We start from the raw sequence: 21,654 nt of genomic DNA, 5'->3' as shown, positions 1-21,654 counted from the left end.
GTTGTAACAAAATATTTCCCTGAAACTTAAATATTTGTATTTTTAAAATATACATGCATAAATGGATATGTATATGTGTGTGCATAAATATCTATCTATGTGATACTGACACTTGAATTTTTGTATATTTATACATATACATTGATATTTTGGGAGATATATGTATATCAAAAAATCTAAATATATAATTATATGATATATAGCTATGGATATATATATATATATATATCAAAAATCCAAGTTAGCAAATATATGATATACTTATGTATATTTAGATCCCAAAAATCCAAATGTGTACATTTTTTAGAGTCATTAGAATATTAATTTGTTTCATCTATAAATCTACACATATAATGTGTATGTTTACATGCAAATACTAAGTCTTGAAATTCATAATCTAGGAAGAAAAGTAATTGCAATTATGGAAAACAAAAATCAATAAAAATTATTCAAAATAAGTGTATATTGTTGTTCATTTTAAAAAATACCACCCTGGCAAGTGAAACAGAAGAAAGTAGTGGTCTCTTGATTAATTGCTACAAGAAATTGTCACTTTATTTTAAAGACCTAGATATTTCTAAGTGTGAATGTATAAGGACTCCAATAACTAAAGGCAGATATGTTACAATCGATCTTACTGCATATGAACAAGAATAGATGTGTTTTATGGTAGTAAATTGAAATAAGTCTTTGTACCTGAATATCTGTTATACTTTGGTTATGAGCAAATAAAGGATGTATCAATGTTCTACACATTTTACTGTTGTTTGTAACATATTTGTGTGAAGTTCTATCTTCTAATATAATTTTCATCAAAACAAATCCATACTGATTAATTTTTGAAAAAAAAATTATGAGTAATGATATTATCAGACACCACATTTTGAGAAACTCTGGGGATTGAAATAATCCTGGTTATCACATTAATAATGATTCATATAATTATTAATTGGTAAGGCATAAATAGAAAAATTACAAATCACTTCTACCAATAAATGGAAGCCATGTATGTTACATTTTATTATTTATAATATTTATATTATAAAAATTATAATTAATTATTAATTTTATTTCAATAAAATATAGGATAGTAAGGTCATTTGCATAGATTGTTTTCATTTGAAAAGTATGTATGGACATTGCAACTTTTGGAGTTTTCTTTTTGCAGAAGCATGAAAGAAAGTTAGACATCACTTGCTGAGGGAAGCTACATAATACTCCAGAGGTCTTCCCTTTTCTGCTTCCAGACATTTTCTCTGCCTCCAATCACTCAGCAACCATATCTCCTTTTTTACTGATACCTATCCTTATCCTTACTTCTTCTGCCAGTGGACCTCCAGGTTACTACTTTGATTACATTTTTTCTGTCTTCATAAACAACCCATTTTAGAATGGGTTTAATGGAGCTGTGTAACCTTGGACAAGCTACTTAACCCTGTTTACCTAAATTCTTCATTGTAAAATGAGCTGGAGAAAGAAATGGCAGACTATTCTAATACCTTTGCCAAGAAAACCCCAAAGTGGGATTTCAGAGTTGGATATGATTGAAATAACTGAACAATAAGAAAATGGAGCTGGCCTCCAGCTCCGATCTACCTCAACATATGGATAGAAGTGGTCATACAACATGTACCCTCTGATCTGACCCTATACTGAACTTGTCCCCAGGTGCCAGAATTTCTGGTTCTAACTCTTTTCTAGTTATGGCTACAGAACTCTGGGTGGTGCTAGATAATATAGCCAGAACCCAATTAGACCAAAGAAAAATTCCACAAAGCAGTCATATTATTTGAATTTGTACTGCATATACACTCATTGGGCAAGAACTAATGACCATATTTTACATAATTAAAACTTTGAATATTTCAAATTTGAAAATGTGACTCCTTCACAGTATCCATACCAATAAGTACCTGGGTATAGTACACCTTCCATCTACCAAGCTCTAGTTACAACAAATTTCAGATTAAAGGGCAGCAATGGGTGATGTGATGAAATGGAGGGAGTGAGTTTTAATTATTAAGACTGAGATATACTTAGTTCCATAAAATGGATAAAGTGTCCCTAATATGAAAGCACAATTTTAACTCCAGCCATTGAGAGGTCCTAAGCAGCAGGTTTCAGATTCTAGTTAGAAAGAAGGTAATCATGGGAATCTGATGAAAGCATCTGAAGAAAATTAGAATGCACAGAACTTTTGCCAGGACCTCCAGTTTTGTCCCCTTCCCTGCTGCTACAGCTTTGCTTTTTCTCTTTAATCCATAAAAAAGCACCTAGACATAGCATACCTCATAGGGACTAGAAGTCCTCATATCAGTGGCCAAGGACAAATACTGATTTGTTATTTCAAACTTTTCTCCATAAATATTATTGTGAATGTGCATAAGCTTCTAGCCATCTTGGTGGAGAATACGAGTGCAGAGTTCTAAACCAATGTCATCATCTTTCCCATTATCATTACAAAGTGCATTTGCAACACATTGAAGCTATTATTGATGGATTTGTATGTTTGCTTGGAACCAGAAATTTATTTTCCAAGTCTATTTCCTTGGATAAAAAACGTTATAGTGTAATGGAAAGACACGTCATAATAGAGATTTGTCCTTTCTCAAATTTCATGTCTATACTCTTCCATTCATATACTGTACTCATTATATGAAATTTTTAAAAATATTTTTCCTAGACCTTAATGGGATGATTGTGATTAGGTTGCATGGCTTAATGATTTCAAACACATTGTCAGTTCTTAGTTGTACACTGGAAGGAGGATAGTCTAGATACCTTTTTGGGGATTCTTATATGAACCAGTATAAAGAAGAGGATAGTTCTTTAGATTCAAAGGACCTGGGAATCTCTCCATGTTTGAGGACCTTAAACATTTCACCTGAATGTCCTTAATGGGAGATTATTCATATAAATATTCATTGGGTGCATTTATTAAGATTTCTTGCTGTTGCCTTCAGTTTCATATATCCAATCTATGAATTTTCATTTGGGGCCAATCTGTACATGACCAAGGACATTCTTCTACAATATACAAACATACACACACACACACACACACACACACACACACAAATCTTTGAAGTTTTTGTTTTTATTTCACTAGAACCTACCATAATACTTTATACTTCCTCTCTCTCTCTCTCTCTCTCTCTCTCTCTCTCTCTGTCTCTCTTTCTCTCTCTCTATGTCACTCTCTGTCTCTATCTCTCTCTCTGTCTCTCTCTGTCTCTCTCACTCTCTCTCTGTCTCTCTGTCTCTCTCTCTCTCCTTATTGAGAAAACTCTCTACACATTTGCAGATCAGAAACTTCTGTCTCTGTCTGCCTGAACAAAATTTTTCTCACCAAATTTAAAGTCAAACCTATATAACAAAACATCCTGGAAAAGAAAAAGAAAATAAAGCTTTGCCACATTGACTCTTCTTTGGTTTGACTTAGTGTTTTCTAGCCAGAAACGCATGACCATGTTGATTAGTAGGCATAATTCACACTTCTCATAGCTGAACTTAATCCTCTGAAAAACAGCTGTTCTGTGAAAGTGATACATTTCACATATATCATCTCATTAAGGTGGCCTGCATTTCCAGCCCCAAATCATCCATAAATGGCTTCCATAATTGTTAGGACTAGGTCTATGGAGGAAATGAAACAATGGGAGTGGAAAATAGGTTATATTTATTGAGTTCTTCTATCCTTAGCATCCAATCAAGTCCTGCTGGCTCAGTGCCATTTATAAACACTAGACAGAGAAAAGGGCTGCTTGGATATAGTCTCCATCCCCTGGGGGCCAGTTTTGGATTATCCCCTATAGGATACAGGCCACTCTGGGCTTCCCATTTCTCAAGTGGTGAAGAGATCAGTTCTCAGCAATGCCATACACCATTACATTTGACAGGATCTCACTGAAGCCCATTCAGCTCCTGATGGCTTGTGGAGGAGAAGCTGTAAGGGGAGAGTAATTGAAAGCAAACACTGGAATGAGAGTTACACAAAGACACTTCTGAGCTGATCTTGTGTCAAGATGAGAAATGTCGTAGAAACAAACACATTTCATGCTGACTGGGGCAGTGAGTGGGACAGTGGGGAGTTGTTCTTAGTTGTGAAGGCAGGTTGGTCAAGGCAGTACTGTTGGATAGAAGGCTCCTCTTTGATTCATAGCCAGGGTCTAGTCTCTCTTGAAATTTGGGACTTGAACAGAATAAAATATTGGTTCAGAGAATATAAACATTCTTTCATGCATTCATGCATGCATTTAAGAGACATTTATTAGGCACCTAATATGTGATCAGTTATTGTTATTTTTTTAGGGAGATAAAGGGGAGAGCAAGGGGAGAGAAGCAACATTGTTAGCTGTGGCAAAGGGAGTGGGAAAGGGACTAGAATGGAGAAGAGCACATTAGGGATGGACCTTGAAGAATGGGCTGGAATTGAAACTGAATTTCTGATGGATCAGACAACCCTTAATCTTCCTTCCTTCTTTAAATCTATTATCCTCTGATTTTAATCATAGGTTCTTAATCTGGAGTCCATGAATTCAATTAAAAATATTTTGATAACTATATTTCAGCATTTTTGGAAAGACTGCATATTTTATGTCTTTGAAAGTATTATTCTGAGAAGGGGGCCATCAGTCTTACTAGACTCCTAAAGATTTCCATGACTGTTAAAAAAAAGACAGAAAAAAAAACCTGTCCTAGATGATCACTAAGGCTCATTACAGTTCTAAGGAGTTCTGTGATGTTATGGACTTATCAATATCTGGATCACACAGAAATAAACACTTGTTGCTGAAGGGAAGTTGAAAATTCCTGGGACTCTGCATCATCAGAAGATTCAGAATGAATAGCCTGAAGGTTCTTAAGAATATTGTCACTTATTTCACTAGGATGTCCAACTCCCGATATCTCTAAAAGAGAAAAATGTCATTTCTGCTACAGAACAATGCCAAGCACTCCCAATTAACATTATTCCGTGATAGCATTTGAGGAACACTCAAAAGATGTTAACACTGCTTCCCCAGAGAATTACCAAAGTAGATAATCAAAGGCTCCCTCTATCCTTTTCTCCCTAGGTCACTAGGGCCAGGCATAATCCTAGGATGAGGTGACTCATCAGATATTTATCATTTGTGGCTCCTATAGTACCACACAAGACACAAATCTTGTCATAATCTCAAAGCATGCCAGTAACCCTACAAAACATATCTAAATATATCCTTCATCCCTTATTCTAGACAGTCCTTTTATCAGCTTAGCTGGCCTCTATGTGACTAAATAACATGTAGATTTACACGACAGTATGTTTTGCAAAGTTTCAAAATATTAATGCTGTCATCACCACCTTGCCAAATGTAACATGAATATTCAGATGGAGATAATAATGAGTGAATGTGTGTGCGTGAGAGAGAGAGAGACAGACAGACAGACATACACAGAATAGAAGAAAGGAGAGAAGAGAGACAGAGAGATAGACAGAGACAGAATGACAGAGAGAACAGAAAAAAGAGGAGAGGAGAGAAGAAGAGAGAGACAGAGACAGAGAAAGATATAAAGAGGCAGGTGGGACTCAGCAAATGTGCCTTTATTTTCTGAGGCTATTACATATTTCTTTCTGGGTTTCATTAATACCACTGGCTACTGTGCTTTCTAAATGTACTTAATAGGAACTGACAGAATCTCTACTACTGACATAACTGTATCATAGGTCAAATCTAAAAGATGACATTTCCATTACAATGAAAATCTCTGTATTACCCAAATGTACTATCATGCAATGTCAGAACTGGAAGAGACTTGAAGACTGTCTTACCCAAGGTCACTCAGCTAGTAAGTGACTTAAAGTGACTAGCCATTCATTGGTGTCAGTAATGGAATTATTGCGTTTGGAGTCTAACACGTCAGTAAACTGTACGCTATATGATGAAGTGTTCATTGCTCTTAGGAAAATGAAGTTGTTAAGTCCAAGGGATCCCAAACAGATGAGCTGTTGCACAGGGACAGACTACCTGACTTTTAAGATGATTTACAGATTCACCATGCTTTGATAATAATAGTTTATAAGTAAATATTGATCTGTGCGTATGTTTGTCCAATAGAATGTCAATTCCTTGAGAGCAAAAACTTGTTTTGGTTTTGGTTTTGTATCCTCAGTAGCCAGAAAGTGTGTTGTACATTTTAAGTGATTAATAAATACTTATTTGCTAATTACATGAATGACAGTAACTCATAGCAATGTAGTCCTTTAGATACACAACATGCTTATGTCAAGAGGGAGGCAAGGCAGGTGTCATTTTTGCCATTTTACAATTTAGGGATAGAAGTCCCATAGACATAGACTGGAGGAGCTTCTTTCAGGCAAGATATGTATTGTATTTGGTCCTTGTATGCCTAGTACCTAGTACAGGGCTTACAAAGAATGGGTGCCTGATAAATATTTATTGAATTAAGCTGAATTAAGTTTTAAACTAATAGTTATTTTATAATGAGAATCACATGAAAAATATCAGAGGCATAACTTAAGCCTAAATCTTTTGAAGCCAAGCCCAGGGTGGATCCTTTGTATTGTGCCATCCTTCCTTTCAATGAGTCAATATAAAAATAGCTTTAATAGGTTAACAAGTCCAGAAGAATCCAGGTGCCTCTTAACCTTAGGAGAACTAGAACACTGACACTAGTTCACTGATTTATTTAAGATTCGCCTACCTGAGTATTCCGAATTTAGGCGTTCTATAATCTCAGGATCGCTCAGACATTGAGTAAAGTCAAGAAAACTAACAGAGTTAAGTATTCCAATCCCCAAGAAAGACAAAACTTTTCCCTATAAATTGGTGAAACAATAAGAGAACAAGAAACCTGGGTGGAGAATAGATAATATATAGTTCAATTTTCTTTTTTCCCCAAAGCACAGATGAATGAGCATCCTTCTTAAAATATAATTTTTCAGGGTACTCTGGGAATAAATTTATGCTTACATATTTTATCACTACAATCTCTGTCTTGCTCTGTCTCTGTCTTTGTGTTTCTGTCTCTGTATCTCCGTCTCTTTCTCTGTCTCTGTCTCTATCTCTGTGTCTCTCTGTCTGTCTGTCTGTCTGTCTCTCTGTCTCTCTTTGTGTGTCTCTCCTTTTTTTGTCTTTCTGCCTGTCAGTCTGTCTCTCCTTTTACAGGAAAAGATAGAAGTATTTTCTCTCAGGTCTCCACTAAAATGGCTGTTCTCTTCAAACTCTTTTTTCTCTGTATTGCACAAAAAAATTTTTTTTTCTTTTCCCTTTCAGCAAACAAAATGCCTACATAACAAAAAAGAAGTGCTTTATAGGTTTACATAGCTTTGGAGCTAGAATAACCCTCAGACGTCATCCAAGTAATCAATCAAAAATCGTTCCAATCCAATAATAACTATCCAGTCCAAACATCTATTTTTTTTCCTGATGAGGAAACAAAAGCTCAAAGAAATTTTATAATTTGCCAAATGTTACAAAGGTAGTGAGGGAAAGAGTAGAAAAGCTGGTATTTGAACCCAGGACCTTTACTCCAAGTCCAGCTTTCTTTCCATTGCACTTAAGGGGCTGTACAGTTAGGTATATGGATATTTGTCAGCCAATCAGTCAACCAGCATTTATTAGGCACTTACTAGGTGTCTTAGCACTGTGTGAAGTGCTGAGAATACAAATACAAGTGAAGGGAATGGCAACCCCTCCCCGCAATGGGGAGGCAATGTTCAAGAAAGCTGAAGGGATGGGTAGGGCAAGATAGGGTACTTAGCACAGGGAAATGATGGAGAAGTTTAGAAGATTACAAAGGGGTAGGAAATGAAGAGATGGCTGTTCAGGGCATCCCTCCTTAAATGAAGGTTCTAAGAGGAGTCTTCCACCCTCTACGTAGAGGCAAAAGCCCTAGAAATAGAAAGAAATGGAAAAAATAGAAATAGGAAGAGGTGAGAGTTCTAGGACTGAAATGATCCTCCAGGATAAAGAGATTCTAAGATGGTGACATCCAGGGGAGTTTATAGTACTATAAGTGCTCAAGAAAAACAATTCACTATTCATAGTAACAGCTGACACATATTTAGCACTTTAAATACATGATATAATTTGATTGTCACAACAGTTTGGTGAGGAAGGCAGTGCAAATACTAGAGAGAGACAATGGATTCACTCTCAAATAGCTAATTAACACTAGTCCCTGAACTGGAACCCAGATGTCCTGACTCCTTATCTATTAATCTCTCGCTCTAACATACTATCTCAGCCTTAATATTAGGTCTCTCTAAAACCCACAATATTAGTTAGCATTAATGAGAAATTTTAATAACTGATGGTCACTTGCCTGAGAACTGAGGGCTGTTGAGAGTAGAAACTGTTTTCATTTTTGTCTCTGTGACTTAGGTACCTAGGGTCTGCTAGATAGCACAGTACTGCTCCTGCACTCAGGAGGAGCCGAGTTCACATCTGCCTCAGACACCTATTATCCATGTGACCCTAGATGAGTCACTTAACCTCATTTTGTCTCATTCCTCATCTGAAAAATGAGCTAGAGAAGCAAATGACAAACTGATCTGGAATCTTTGCCAAGAAACACCCACATGGGATCACGGAGTTGGAAACAACTGAAATGACTTGACACACTCAGTGAAGTATCTGGTGTGTTGTAGGCTTATTGAATAGAAAATGGATGAGAAAGAAGAAGAAGAAGAAGAAGAAGAAGAAGAAGAAGAAGAAGAAGAAGGAGAAAGAGAAAAACAAAAAGAAAGAAAGAGGGCTCATATTGATCAGAAATGTCCTTAGTAGATCTTGAACCAGCTTAAAAGGTAATTAGCAATTTTTTTAAACAAAATAAAAATACAATGCCACATATATAACATTAATTTGTGGTTTTCTAAGTCAACCCACTACAGTCAAGAATTTATTTCTATCTGAGTTTTGACACAACTGATCTAGCAGTTTACTAAGAGTCAACCATGTTCTAAATTATGATCTATAATGAAAATAATAAGCCAATAATTCTATATCACTTTATAATTTGCAAAGCATCTTACATTCGTAATCTTATTTGCTCCTCTTTACAACCCTATGGCATGGATAGTACAGAATTAATTATCTTCATTGTACAAATGACATAATTAAGGTTTAGAAAGGTTAAGTGACTTTGGTGACTTGACCAGGTCATGTAGCTAGTAAGAAGGAGTGGGAATTTGACTCTGAGTCTTCCTGATTACGTCTTGAACTTGATCCACCACGCCAATGTTCCCTTCCAAACCTCAGAATCTGTGATTTCGTAAGGACCAAAAGAAGGGGGAAGAAAAGATTAGACTTGATTCTCTCATTGTGTTAGTAATATGTCTGAGTATGATGGTCAAAGCCTCTTAGACCTTCCCTTCAGAGACAGAATTTTGATTCACCCTAATATTCTCTAGTGACCACAATGAGCCTTGGGGGCCACAATCTAGGTGGGTCATCCATTCCCACTATGACCACTCAGTTTCTCAGTAATACTAATAATATGGTGTATTTGAGTCATATCACTGGGCAATCTTTGTGGGAGGGGTCCAGCATTCAGGAACATACCCTGGCCACATTTCTGGGAACCCGGATACAATTGCATAGTCAGGCATATGTGACGTCTTTCTTCATACCCAGACTGAGGCTCCTGAACATCCATTTACTCCATCACTCTGCTCCTGTGGCAGCTGGCATGGAGTGATATTTTTCTCATTCCCAGACCACATTTTTCAAATCCCATTTTTGTTTCACAAAGTTAGGTCAGGAACTGATCCCAGAATGTAGGTTTATGATATTGATCCAGAGCTCACTCAAACTTTATTTTAATGGACCACAGCTTGTTCTTTATGACATAGGTCAAAGCAGGACTAGCCCTAGGTGTAGATGGAATAAAAAGCCATTTAATGTGGTATGAATTGAAAATGCCCTGACACATCAAAACCTCAATTCAAAACCAACTTCTCCCTAAGTCCAGTGTATTTCACCTGTCATTTGATAACTGACCTCATGACTTAATTTTTCTGAGTTTCAGTTTCCTTACCTGTGAAATTTGAATGGAATTGATGATTTCCATCCCCCCTAAAATTTAGCACTTAAATGGTATATTCTTATGAATATATCTGAAATTCCACAGTTCAGGATAAATTTCTTTAGACCAATATTTCTAGGCCTCTAGGAAGTTGTGAAAAAAGGCAGAAACTTAGCTAATATAAATATCTCTTCCCAGATCACCCCTATCTAGACAAAAGTGGGAATCTACTTCCACTCAGATCTGACTAAAACACACTGGTCCAGAATTCACCAATTCACCTGGACTAGAATTCTTTTATCTTTTGATCAGATCTAAGTTTTCCATTTCATTACTAACCCAGCACTTCAAAGACTGCCTGAAAAGCCTATAAGAGCTGATTTCTGAATGAGGAAATAGAAAACGGGAAAACCTTAGTCCTAATTCAATATTTGATTATTAATATGAGAAATAATTGTTTCTTTCATTGTAGACTAAACTTCAAAGTATGTTGTGCATAAGTTTGTTCAGTGTTTTTTTAGAGAGCTTACTGTTGGATGTTTATCAATATCCTTCTACATATACATATACATGTATACTCACATACGCATGTAGAATACATGTACACTACTATTCAAGAGGTAATGATGTACAGTAAAAAGAGCACTGAGTAGAAATTCAGAAAAAAATTTTGGTTCAAGTTCAAGTGGGTTCAAGTTCAAATTTCATCACTTGGTAGCTTCTTGACCTTAGGGAAATCACTTCCTCACTCTGGGATACAATGTCCTCAACGAGGATAATAATATTTTGACCTTCCTGTAACATCAGATCAATTCAAAAAGCACTTATTAAGTGCCTATCATGTGCAATTCATTGTGCTCAAATGAGATAATGAGAGTAGAATTGCTGTGAGAGAGGAAGTCCAGCCAGAGTTGTAAATTGTAGTTGGCATCAGAATTCAACATGGCCAACTTCCATTAAAGACCAAAAGAGGAAACATTACAATTGTCAATTGCTTCTGATGAGTTTCGCAGAATCTAAGACTTGGAAGGAACCTTGGAGAGAAACCAGCCCAACCTTTAGCTGAACAAGAATGTTCTCTACAAATTTCCCAGTTGTAGATCATCCAGTCTTTGCCTAAAGACTAATATTGACCAGCGGCCTACAATCACCTGTCATAGCCCGTGTTAATGATTGATTAGAGTACTGAGATTTTCCTTACAAAATCTAAATCTGCACTTCAGCAGTCTTTTCATTTACCTTTTACATACGGTCTTTTCCTCTTTGCAGCATAGTCTTTTTCAGGGAAAGGACTGTCTTTTTGCTTATATTAGCATCTCTAACATTTATCACAGTACCTGGAACATAGTAAGCAATTAATAAATGGATTTTTTGTCTTGTTTCCATTACTGCTGATACTCCTCTGAACCTAAGCAGAAAAATCCTAATCATTCTTCCAAATGATGGTCTTAAAGATATTTGAGGAGATTTATCATTTTTCTACCAGGCTAAACAATTTTCTCCAGGTTAAACAGTTCCATTTCCTCTTATTGAACTTTATAAGGCACAATCTCAAGATCTTTCATGGTATTATCACACTCATCTTTCCCAAAATTTGACACCCAGAACTGAACACAGGATCTCTAATCTAACCAGAGAATAGTACACTAAGACTCTCATATTCCTCAACAAAACCTGATATTGACTTTTTCGTTGCGCACATAATGCTGCTTGTTCATATTGATTCTTAAGATCACTAAATGCCATAGTGGATAGTGTACATGAACTGAAGTTAGGAAGACTTATCTTCCTCAGTTAAAATCTGACCTCAGACATTTACTAGATGTGTGACCCTGGGCAAGTCACTTAACCCTATTTTTCTTGTTTCCTCATCTATAAAATAAACTGGAGAAGGAAATAGCAGTATTTTGCTAAGAAAAATGCAAATGCGGTCACAGAGAGTCAAACATGATTGAAAAAGTAACTGAATGACATCTACAAAAACCACCAGGCCTCATACTTCCCTGATCTTCCACTTGGGTAGCTATCTAATCCATAAGTAAGAAAGATTTTATATTTTTCACTAACAAATTTTGCCTTGTTGAAACTTGTCACAGTAACCCAATGATCTAGAGTAGGTATTCTTAAGACTAGAGTCTGTAGATAGATTTCAGAAGGTCTGAGATCTTGGGTGTGTGTAGATGTATGTGTGTTTGTATGTGTGTGTGTGTTTTATTTTAGCACATGTGTGTGCTAAATTAAAGTTTAGCATTTCCTCCGATTATGAATATAGGTAACACATCGTTGTCCTGAAGAGGAATCCATTGTCTTCACCAGACTACTAAGAAGGCTTTGACGCAAACAAGATTAAGAACTCCAGGTTTAAACTGTTGAGTTCTTTTTGGATTCCGAATCTTGTCATCTGGCATATTAACTATCCCTTTCAGCTTAGTGTCATCTGCAAATTCTATGAGCATTTTATATGTGGTTTTATATAAGTTATTGGTAAATAAGCAACGCTGAAACCAGAACAAATTTCTGGGGCCTTTTATTATAGACATCCATTCAAGATGATATCAACCTCTTAATTAACTCTTTGGTTCTGGCCGCTTCTAAATTCATTTAAGTTTTCTATTGTCCAAGCCAGAGTTTCTTAAACTTTTTTCACTCATGACCCCTTTTTGTCCAAGAAATTCTTATGTGATCCTGGGTATATAGATATGTAAAATAGGTAAACAAATTAAATATTTACTGATAATAAGTCATAAAGAAATTTATTTTAAAATGATTTTTGGCATACATATAATCTTACCCTTTATAAAGATGAAAGCAATTGCCTACTAGTGATGTGTTTGTTTATTGCTACATAAGGAATTAAATCTTGGTGGAATATTTGATACTGCAGGACACAGAGCATCTTCAATCTTTCTCAGAGTTGATTGATAGTTTGATTTTATAATTATCAATGCTGTGTTCAGAACCAAGGCTGAAGTGAAGTCGTGATGCAACGTGGGCAAATATTGCCAAAGATACCTCAGATTCATTACACATTTGATTTTAAATTAATTTTTGATCATTGAACCTTCAGAAATATTTTAATATTACCAAATTTCTCAACCCCCACATTCAGTTACCTGACCCCACATGAGGCCCTGACCTCATGTTTAGGAAGTGCTGGTCTAGGCTTGTGGTATTAAATTAAAATAGAAACTACACCACTAAATCATGTAAAAGCATCCCTGTGGGCTGCGTATTGACTTAGAAAATCACACATTGATATTATCTATGTTATATTATATTTTATTTATTTTGCTAAATGTGTATCAATTGCATTTTAATCCAGTTTAGGCCATACTCAGAATTGTTGTGGACCACAAGCAACCTGTAGGTCATATTCCACACCTCTGATTTAACCTGTGTCCATCTACCTTTTTCACAAGAATACAAGAGGTTTTATCCAAATTTTTGATAAATCAAGAAAAAAAATCTAGATAAACTCAGTACTCATTCTCTGGCTCTACCAGTGTAATAATTATGCCAAAAAAGGACATGAAGTTAGTTTGGCATAAGCTGCTCTTGACAAGTACATGCAGGATTTTTCAGACCACATTGTTTTCTTTTCAAGATGATGACTCACCATCCCTTTACTAATGCATTTTAGAAGTTTTCCAGAAATCAGATTCAAACTCATTTTCAGATGATATACTTTCTTTTTCCCTTTTTTGAATATCAAGAAATTTTTTCTTCTCCAATATTGCAGGTCTCTATGATGTCTCATAGGCTCTCTGATTTTTCTTCACCCTCTTTTTTTTAAAATTCTGAACTTAATAAATACCAAATAAAATTAGCATTTCCATATGCAAAATAGAAGAAAAAAGAAAAAAAATGAAACTATTTCTCTATTATACATAGCCTGCTTTTCCTTTTAAATATATGATAAATTAAAATTCTAATTTTTAAAGTAGTCCTCATGGTTTGTGTTTCCTTCTGGCCTTTATTACGGTCCCTTTTGTGCATTTGAAAAATGTTTCACTGTGCCTCTTTGCTTTCTTTTCCCTTCCTACATAGCTACTTCCTTCCAATCCCTCCCCCCAAAAAAACGAAATAGAAAAAATTTGTAACAAGTATCCATAGTCAAGGAAAAATAAATTTCCACAATGACAGTGTGTGAAAATGAATGTCTTCTTCTGAAATTTGAGTCAGTCCATCATTCCCTAGTCAGCTCTCCAGTTACAGTGGATCATTTCATTAAGCATAGTTCTTAGTTCTTTCAAAGTTGATTTTATTTACAATTTTAATTCTCCTTGAACCTTCAAAAATTACTGACAATGGTTCTACCAATTCTTTTAAAACTTCAATAACTCTACTATAATAACTGAAATAAACCTGCAAACCTGAGCATAGTATTAACTGATATTTTTTCAACTCCTCCCATGGAACTTGTTCCTTTTTTTTTTCCTTTTGGTTGTCTGCTTCAGACATCCCTGCTCATATGTGTCTTCTGCTTTTGGTGACTTACGGAAAGTCCTTCACCCTTCTAACAGTTTGATCTCCAAGTTCCATACAATTTATTTTTATTCATTAACTCTACTTGGTACATCAGTAATTACATATCAGGAATCATTCAGTGAATCAGTCAATAAAGTTTTATTAATCATCTACTATGTACCAGGCACTGTGCTAAGTCCTGGGGGATACAAAGAAAGACAAAAGATAGTACCTGCTTAGAGGAAGCTCACCTTCTAATGGGAAGGACAACATAAAACAACTGTGCAGAAATGATATAGACAGGATTAATTAGAGATAATCAACAAATGAAGGCACTAAAATTAAGGGGGATCAGGAAAGGCTTTCTTTAGAAGCTGGGATTTTAGTGAGAACTTGAAGGAATCTAGGGAAGGCAGATGGCAGATGAAGAAGGAGAGTATTCCAGACACAAAAGAAAATCATTGAAAAATGTCTAAATTTGGGACATAGAGTGTCTTGTTCAAGGAACAGTAAGGAGGCTAAAAATAATAATAACAATTATTTACATAGCATATATATGTGCTAAGCACTTCACAATTATTTCATTTGATCAAATTACAGGGGTGGGAAATCAGCAAGCAGCCTTGAGACCATGTGGTCTCTAGGTCCTCAAGTGTGGTCCTTCGACTGAATCCAAGCTTTACAGAACAAATTCTTTCATTAAAGGGATTTGTTCCGTGAAGTTTGGATTCAGTCAAAGAGCTGTACTTGAGGATTTAGAGGGTCTCAGGCCTGCAGGTTTACCATCCCTAATCCAGGATATATGGATCACAAACTAATTTGAGGGGGAGAAGGTGCAAGATATAAGAAGATTGGAAAGGTTGGGAAGGGAAATTGGTTCTGAAAGTTTTTGAAAGTCAAACAAAAGATTTTATATTTGGTCCTAGAAGTGACAAGAGCTACTGGAGTTTACTGAGTGGGGTGGGGGGGAGAGATGTGATATCATCAGACTTGCCCTTTAGGAAGATCATTTTGATATCTGAGTAGTACACTGGAGTGGGAAGAGACTAGTGGCAGTGAGAGCACCCAGCAGGTTAGTACAATAGTTTAGGCATAAGGTGAGGAGGACCTGTATCATGATGGTGGAAAAATCAAATAAGGGAAGGAACTGTATGCAATGAATGCATGAAGGTAAAACCACCAGGCCTTGGCAACAGATTCAATATAGGCTGTAAGAAAGAATCTCTCTCTCGCTGTGTATCTCATTCTAAAGCAGAAATGATTGAAGTTGTCAAGGAAGCTCTCAGTTTACCATTTTGTTATTGAAAGTCAGCTACCAGTGCTAGTCTTGTCATTATAAGGTCCTTGAATACTTTGCTCAGTCCCTGAGTCTTCAGTTCTATAGACTGCCAGAGGAATGCTGTGAGTGTTTGCTGAGGGTGGGTTTGAACCAACAAAGAGGAACACCAAAAGCAGCGAAGCTGAAAGCACAGGGGCTACCTGCTTCATTCTTTTGTCCATGGTATAGAACAGTGGTGTCAAACCCAAATAGAAACAGGGCCACTAAAGTGTACATGGGGATGCCTTTGGCCTCCACATTGACTTAAAAACTGCATATTAACAGTGTTCTTCAGTCATTTCAATTGTGTCAGATTCTTCGTGACCTCATTGGGGGATTTCTTGGCAAAGATACTAGGGTGGTTTGCCATTTCTTTCTCCATTTAATTTTACAGATGAGGAAACTGAGGCAAACAGGGCTAAATGACTAGATTTTCAAGGTCAAGGCTAGATTTAAACTTAGGAAGATAAGTCTCTATCTACTGCACTCCTCGTGCCTCATACTGATATTAACTATGTTCTACTGGATTTTATTTGCTTTTTTTCAAGTATTTCCCAATTATATTTTAATCTTCTTGGATACACTGAAGAGTATTGTAGCCTAAGGCCTCATATTTGACACTCCTGGTCTAAGTAGCACTACGGAATTCACAAGGAAGCCTTGAATGTTATGATAGGAACTACCCTTCCTACTAAATTTAGAATTAGGAAAACGTGGGTTCTAATTCCATCCATAACAATTACTAGCTATTTGACTATGAGCAGGTTGCTATTATCTTCACTATCCTCTTCCGTAAAGTAGGGAAAATGATATAATCAGTATATGCCTTACTACTGTGAAATTCCAAATGGGATACCTTACATAAAGCATTTTGCAAATCTTAAGTGTTGCGTAAATATTAGTGATTCTTACTATTAAAGTTTCTATCGACTTGATAATTATTTCATTTGATTCCTCCTTTCCTTCAGCTCTTTTGCCCTCCTGTCCCCACTCCAGGGTATGGCTAGCCATAATTTACAGATGAGGAAAATGACCCTCCGAGAGGTAAAGAGTGCCCAGGGTCACATGATTAGTGTGACCAAAGCTCAAGCCCCAATCTTCTGATTTTTAGTTTAGTGTGTCCTCCAGCGAATCTGATTGTGTCCCTGGACCTAATGCTATAGATCTAAATCAATGGGACTACAGGGTCATAGTCATAGGAAACAATTTGCATTCAAAGTTATAAGTAGCAGAAAGGGCAGCAAATTATCCAAATTCAGCCAAAATGGCTGTAGCCATGCCAAGAGCATCTAGGTCTGCTTCCCTTCCTACTCCCACCCTGTAAGCATCACAGAGAGAAGAGGAACCAGGTTGCAGAAACTGTATATCTGGGAGCTTTCCATAAAATCTAGTTATCTGCTTTCCCCAGTGTATACTGAGTATACTATCTGAAGTAAGTCCAGCCACTCCAAGACCCTGATCCGTCATTCATAAGGCCTTTCAAAAATGATGTCAGCCAATTTTCAGTCATGTATATATGGAGATAGATGATTCTGAAAGATGGTGAATGACCTCTCTATCAGTTCCTGAAAAGTGGAACTGTGACAAGCTCTGTGTCATGAGGCATTTCAGCTGTGTTTACCAATGATTACTTAGTCTGGCTCACATATTGAAGAGCATTCTTTGTTGCATTTACACGCCATTTCTGAGGAAAGGAATGTTTCCGATACATCAGTGAGATCGACCAGTTTATCCCAGGGAACAATTTGGTGGATGAGAAATGATGACAATTTTTTTCACTTTAATAGTTAAGTGCTGTTCCATGAACAAGACAATCCATCTCTCTCAGGTCCTGGCATTTCTTTCTGGCTGTGCTCCATGTCTGGAATAGTCTCCATCCTCATCTCCATTTACTGACTTCCCTGGTGTCTTTTCTGTCCCAAATAAAATCCCATCATCTATGAGAAGCCTTTCCCAATTCCTCTTAATTCTAATATCTTTCCTCTGTTAATTATTTCCTATTTATCTTGTATATACTTTGTTTATATTAATTTGTTATTTTTCCCTATTAGATTGTGAGCTCTTTGAGGACAGGGACTTTTTACCTCTTTTCATTTCTCCAGTGCTTAGCACTAAATAAACACTGATTGGTTGATCAATAGTGCATACTTTCAATTAAATGGAGATAATACTAGGCCATTTTCTTCATGGCATAAGGAAAGTTCTGGCTGAGGACTGATATAGTATATCGAATTTATGAAACACACAGTGGAATTATAGAGAGGAAGGATGGGAGAAGGGGAGGGAGAGACAGAAAGAAGAAAGAAATGGAAGTTAAGAAAGAAGGAAGAAAGCAAGGAAGGAAGAAAGGAAGGAGGGGGAGAAGGAAGGAAGGAAGGGAGGGAGAGAGTGAGGAAGGAGGGAGGAAGAGAAGGAAGGAAGAAAAAGAAAGAAAGAATAGATGAAGGAAAAGATGGATGGAGGGAAGTAAGGAAGATAGACTGTATAAAATCATCTGAGAGTACATTTCTTCTAAGAACACAAATCATCTCTTTATTAAATGATCTTCATGAGTTACAGAAACTTTAGGGTTACATGGTCCCAGTCTTCCTGACAATGAACACATTTCTCTCTGTAATGTTCCACATATGTAGCCATCTAGCTTCTGTGTGAATATCTCAACAGATGTTAACAAATTTCTCATCAGAGGATATTCAAATTGAGACTAAGTGACCATTACCAGGAATTCCTGTCCATATATAGGTTAGACTAGGTGGCCTCTTAAATCCTTTTACTTTTCTGAAATTCTGATAGAACTTTTTTTTTTTAATGAGACTACTAATGCTGCTCAAGTCCTCTTAATATCCAGGACTTGACTTAGTTTGTCACTTTCTTGAAAATGGGTTGTCCAAACTGAGCACAGTATTACATATGTGTTCTGGTATAATACTGTAAGACTATTATATCACTATCTAGATACTATTCTATGGCACACTTTTGGAGAACTCCTTTCAGATTGAAATCAATACTCAAAGTACAGTTGTCGATCAGTTACAAATCTACTTAACTACAAAATCAAGCCTACATTTCTCTAATCTACATACAGGAATATCCTATGAAATACTGTCAAATGTCTTGTTGAAATTCAGATATACTATATCTATATACTTCCCATGGTCTACCAGTCCAGTAACTCTATGAAAACTGGAAATGAGGTTATTTAGGGAAAATGTCTTCTTAATGAGCCCATGTTGACTCATAGAGATAATTGCTTCCGTTTCTGAATGATCACAAGTCATCCATTTTTAACAATTTCTCCTACTACTTTTTCAGAACCACAACATGAAAAATGAAAACTATATTTCATGAATTAACCCTTCCCCCTTTTAGAAAATTGGTACCTGTGCTTATTTCCAGTCTCCAATATTTGGCCTCTCTTCTCCATCTTGTCTCATACATCTCCAGCAGCAAACAGTTAAGAAATCACCTTCATAAAATCTCCAGGACATCATTCATTTGGAACAAGTGATTTGTACTTGTTGAGAGCAGCCAGGTGCTTCCTTATCATGTCCAGTATAATCTGGGCTTTGGGTTCCTCTTCAGTCCATTGGTTTCATCATTTTCTTCCTGAAGAACATTCTCCTTGACAGACAAAACAAAAGTAAAATTAGAAGTAAGTAGTTTTACATCCTGTCTTCCTTTAGTGCTACACTATTTACTGCCATGCTAATGAAAAACAGCAGCCTGACCTCGACGCAATTCAAACATGCCAACTTCTGATCTGGAGTCAGACACACTAGTGCTCTGCTTGCAGATTATTGTGCACTCAGTGCAGCCTCTGAAGCTGAGATGCAACAAAGCATACATCAATTCTCTGCTGCCTGTGCTAATTTTGGCTTAAAAATAAACACCAAGAAAACATAGGTGCTCCATCAGCCACAACCACACCATCCAAAAGTGGAACCATTAGTTACAGCAGATGGAGTTTTGAATGCTGTGGATAAGTTCATTTACATTGGTAGTGTACTTTCCAGAGATATACACGCTGACAATGAGATTGAGGCACACATTGCCAGAGTTAGCTCAGTGTTTGGGAGGCTCCAAAGACAAGTTTGGGAGAGAAGATGTATTAGACTGACTACCGAATTGAAGGTCTACAGAGCCATTGTGCTGACCTCATTGTTGTATGCCTGTGAAACATGGACAGTCTACCACTGCCATGCCAGGAAACTGAATCACTTCCATTTTAACAGTCTTAGGAAGATTTTGAGGATCACCTGGCAAGATAAGGTACCAGACAATGAAGTCCTTTGCTTGAGCTGTACTGTCAAGCATTCAAACCATACTCAGAGGGTGCAACTCTGATGGGCTGGCCACATTGTTCAGATGCAAAATGTACACTTGCCAAAAAGACTATTTTATGGAGAACTCACATGGGGCAAGTGATTACATGGTGGGCAGAGGAAGCAACACAAGGACACTCTCAAGTTCTCAAGAACTTTGAATTTGACTGTGGGACGTGGGAGATACTGGCACAGGACCACTCAGCATGGCGTGCCCATATCAGAAAGGGTGCTGTGCTCTCTGAGCAAAGCAGAATTGAGACAGCACAAAGAAAACATAAGATGTGCCAATTTGGAGTATCCACCCCAAGTGTTCACACAGACTATCTGTTTCCAACCTGTGGTAAAGCATTCTGAGCTCATATTGGTCTGATCAACCGTAATCAGACACATTGAAACTTCACTTTATCATGGTGATGTCATTTTGATACTCTTTGAAAACGAAGAACAACAACCAACCAACCAACCCATTTGTTGCCATGTAGTAGGTCTTCCATTCCTGGTTCCTTTTGTTCTAAATATAGCTTTAAAATCCTCTGTGTAAATACACTAATTAACATCCCAATGTTCCATAGCAGCTAAGTGTTTCAACTGTTTTGGAAACAGTTTCTAATTGCACAATAAATATTTGATCCTTTCACCCCGAGAATCCATTCCTGGAACCATACTACCAGTAATCAAGTTTATTGACAACTGGGGTGTGTGTGGGTGGACTTATGTGTGGAGATCCTATGTTCATAAGATCATTGTTTGAGAAAATAAAATGCTGGAAACAAAATATAACCTAATAGGGAATAACTCAACAAATGATTATATATAAAGATAAGAAGATTTTACTGAAATTGAAGAAATAGTAATAGAAAACATTTCAGTAAAACATGGGAAGACAGGTATGACATGATGAAGTATGAAGAAAGCAGACCCAAGAGAGCTTCAGGCATAGTGACTAGGATACAGTGATCAAGTCCATACAGAGATACATCAAAACTCTGGTAAAATACAAGTCAAATTTACTAACACATCATCAAACATAAAAACACATCATCTACTGTTAACATTAAATAAATTATTTGACATTTTCATGTCTGTAGTAATAATAAACATCTACAATTGGTGCCTCCACTTCCTTTCCTTTCATTCTCTTCTTAACTCTATAGTCTGACTTCCTACATCATCATTCAACTAAAATTTCTCTCTTCAAAGTTACTAACAATTTCTTTTTCTCTTCCTTTTTAAATTTATTTTGTTTTTAATTTATGGAATAAAACAAGCAATTCCATAACATAGCATAATAAAAAAGTTGATTGTACATGCAACTGCAAATCTATTATGTATGACCTCTCCAAAGTCTTTGATATTGTTGATTATTCTTATCTACTTGAACCTCCCTTCCACCTAGGTTTTCAGGGAACCACTCTCACCTGGTTCTCCTCCTACATATCTAACCACTCTTAGGTTTTCTTTGCTGTATCTAGATCCAGTTCAGTGCTCTTTAACAGTGGATTATCCCAGATGTGT

The sequence above is a fragment of the Notamacropus eugenii genome, chromosome 4 (assembly GCF_028372415.1).
Source record: "Notamacropus eugenii isolate mMacEug1 chromosome 4, mMacEug1.pri_v2, whole genome shotgun sequence".
NCBI lineage: Eukaryota > Metazoa > Chordata > Mammalia > Diprotodontia > Macropodidae > Notamacropus > Notamacropus eugenii.
Note: the sequence above shows the minus strand (reverse complement) of the source record.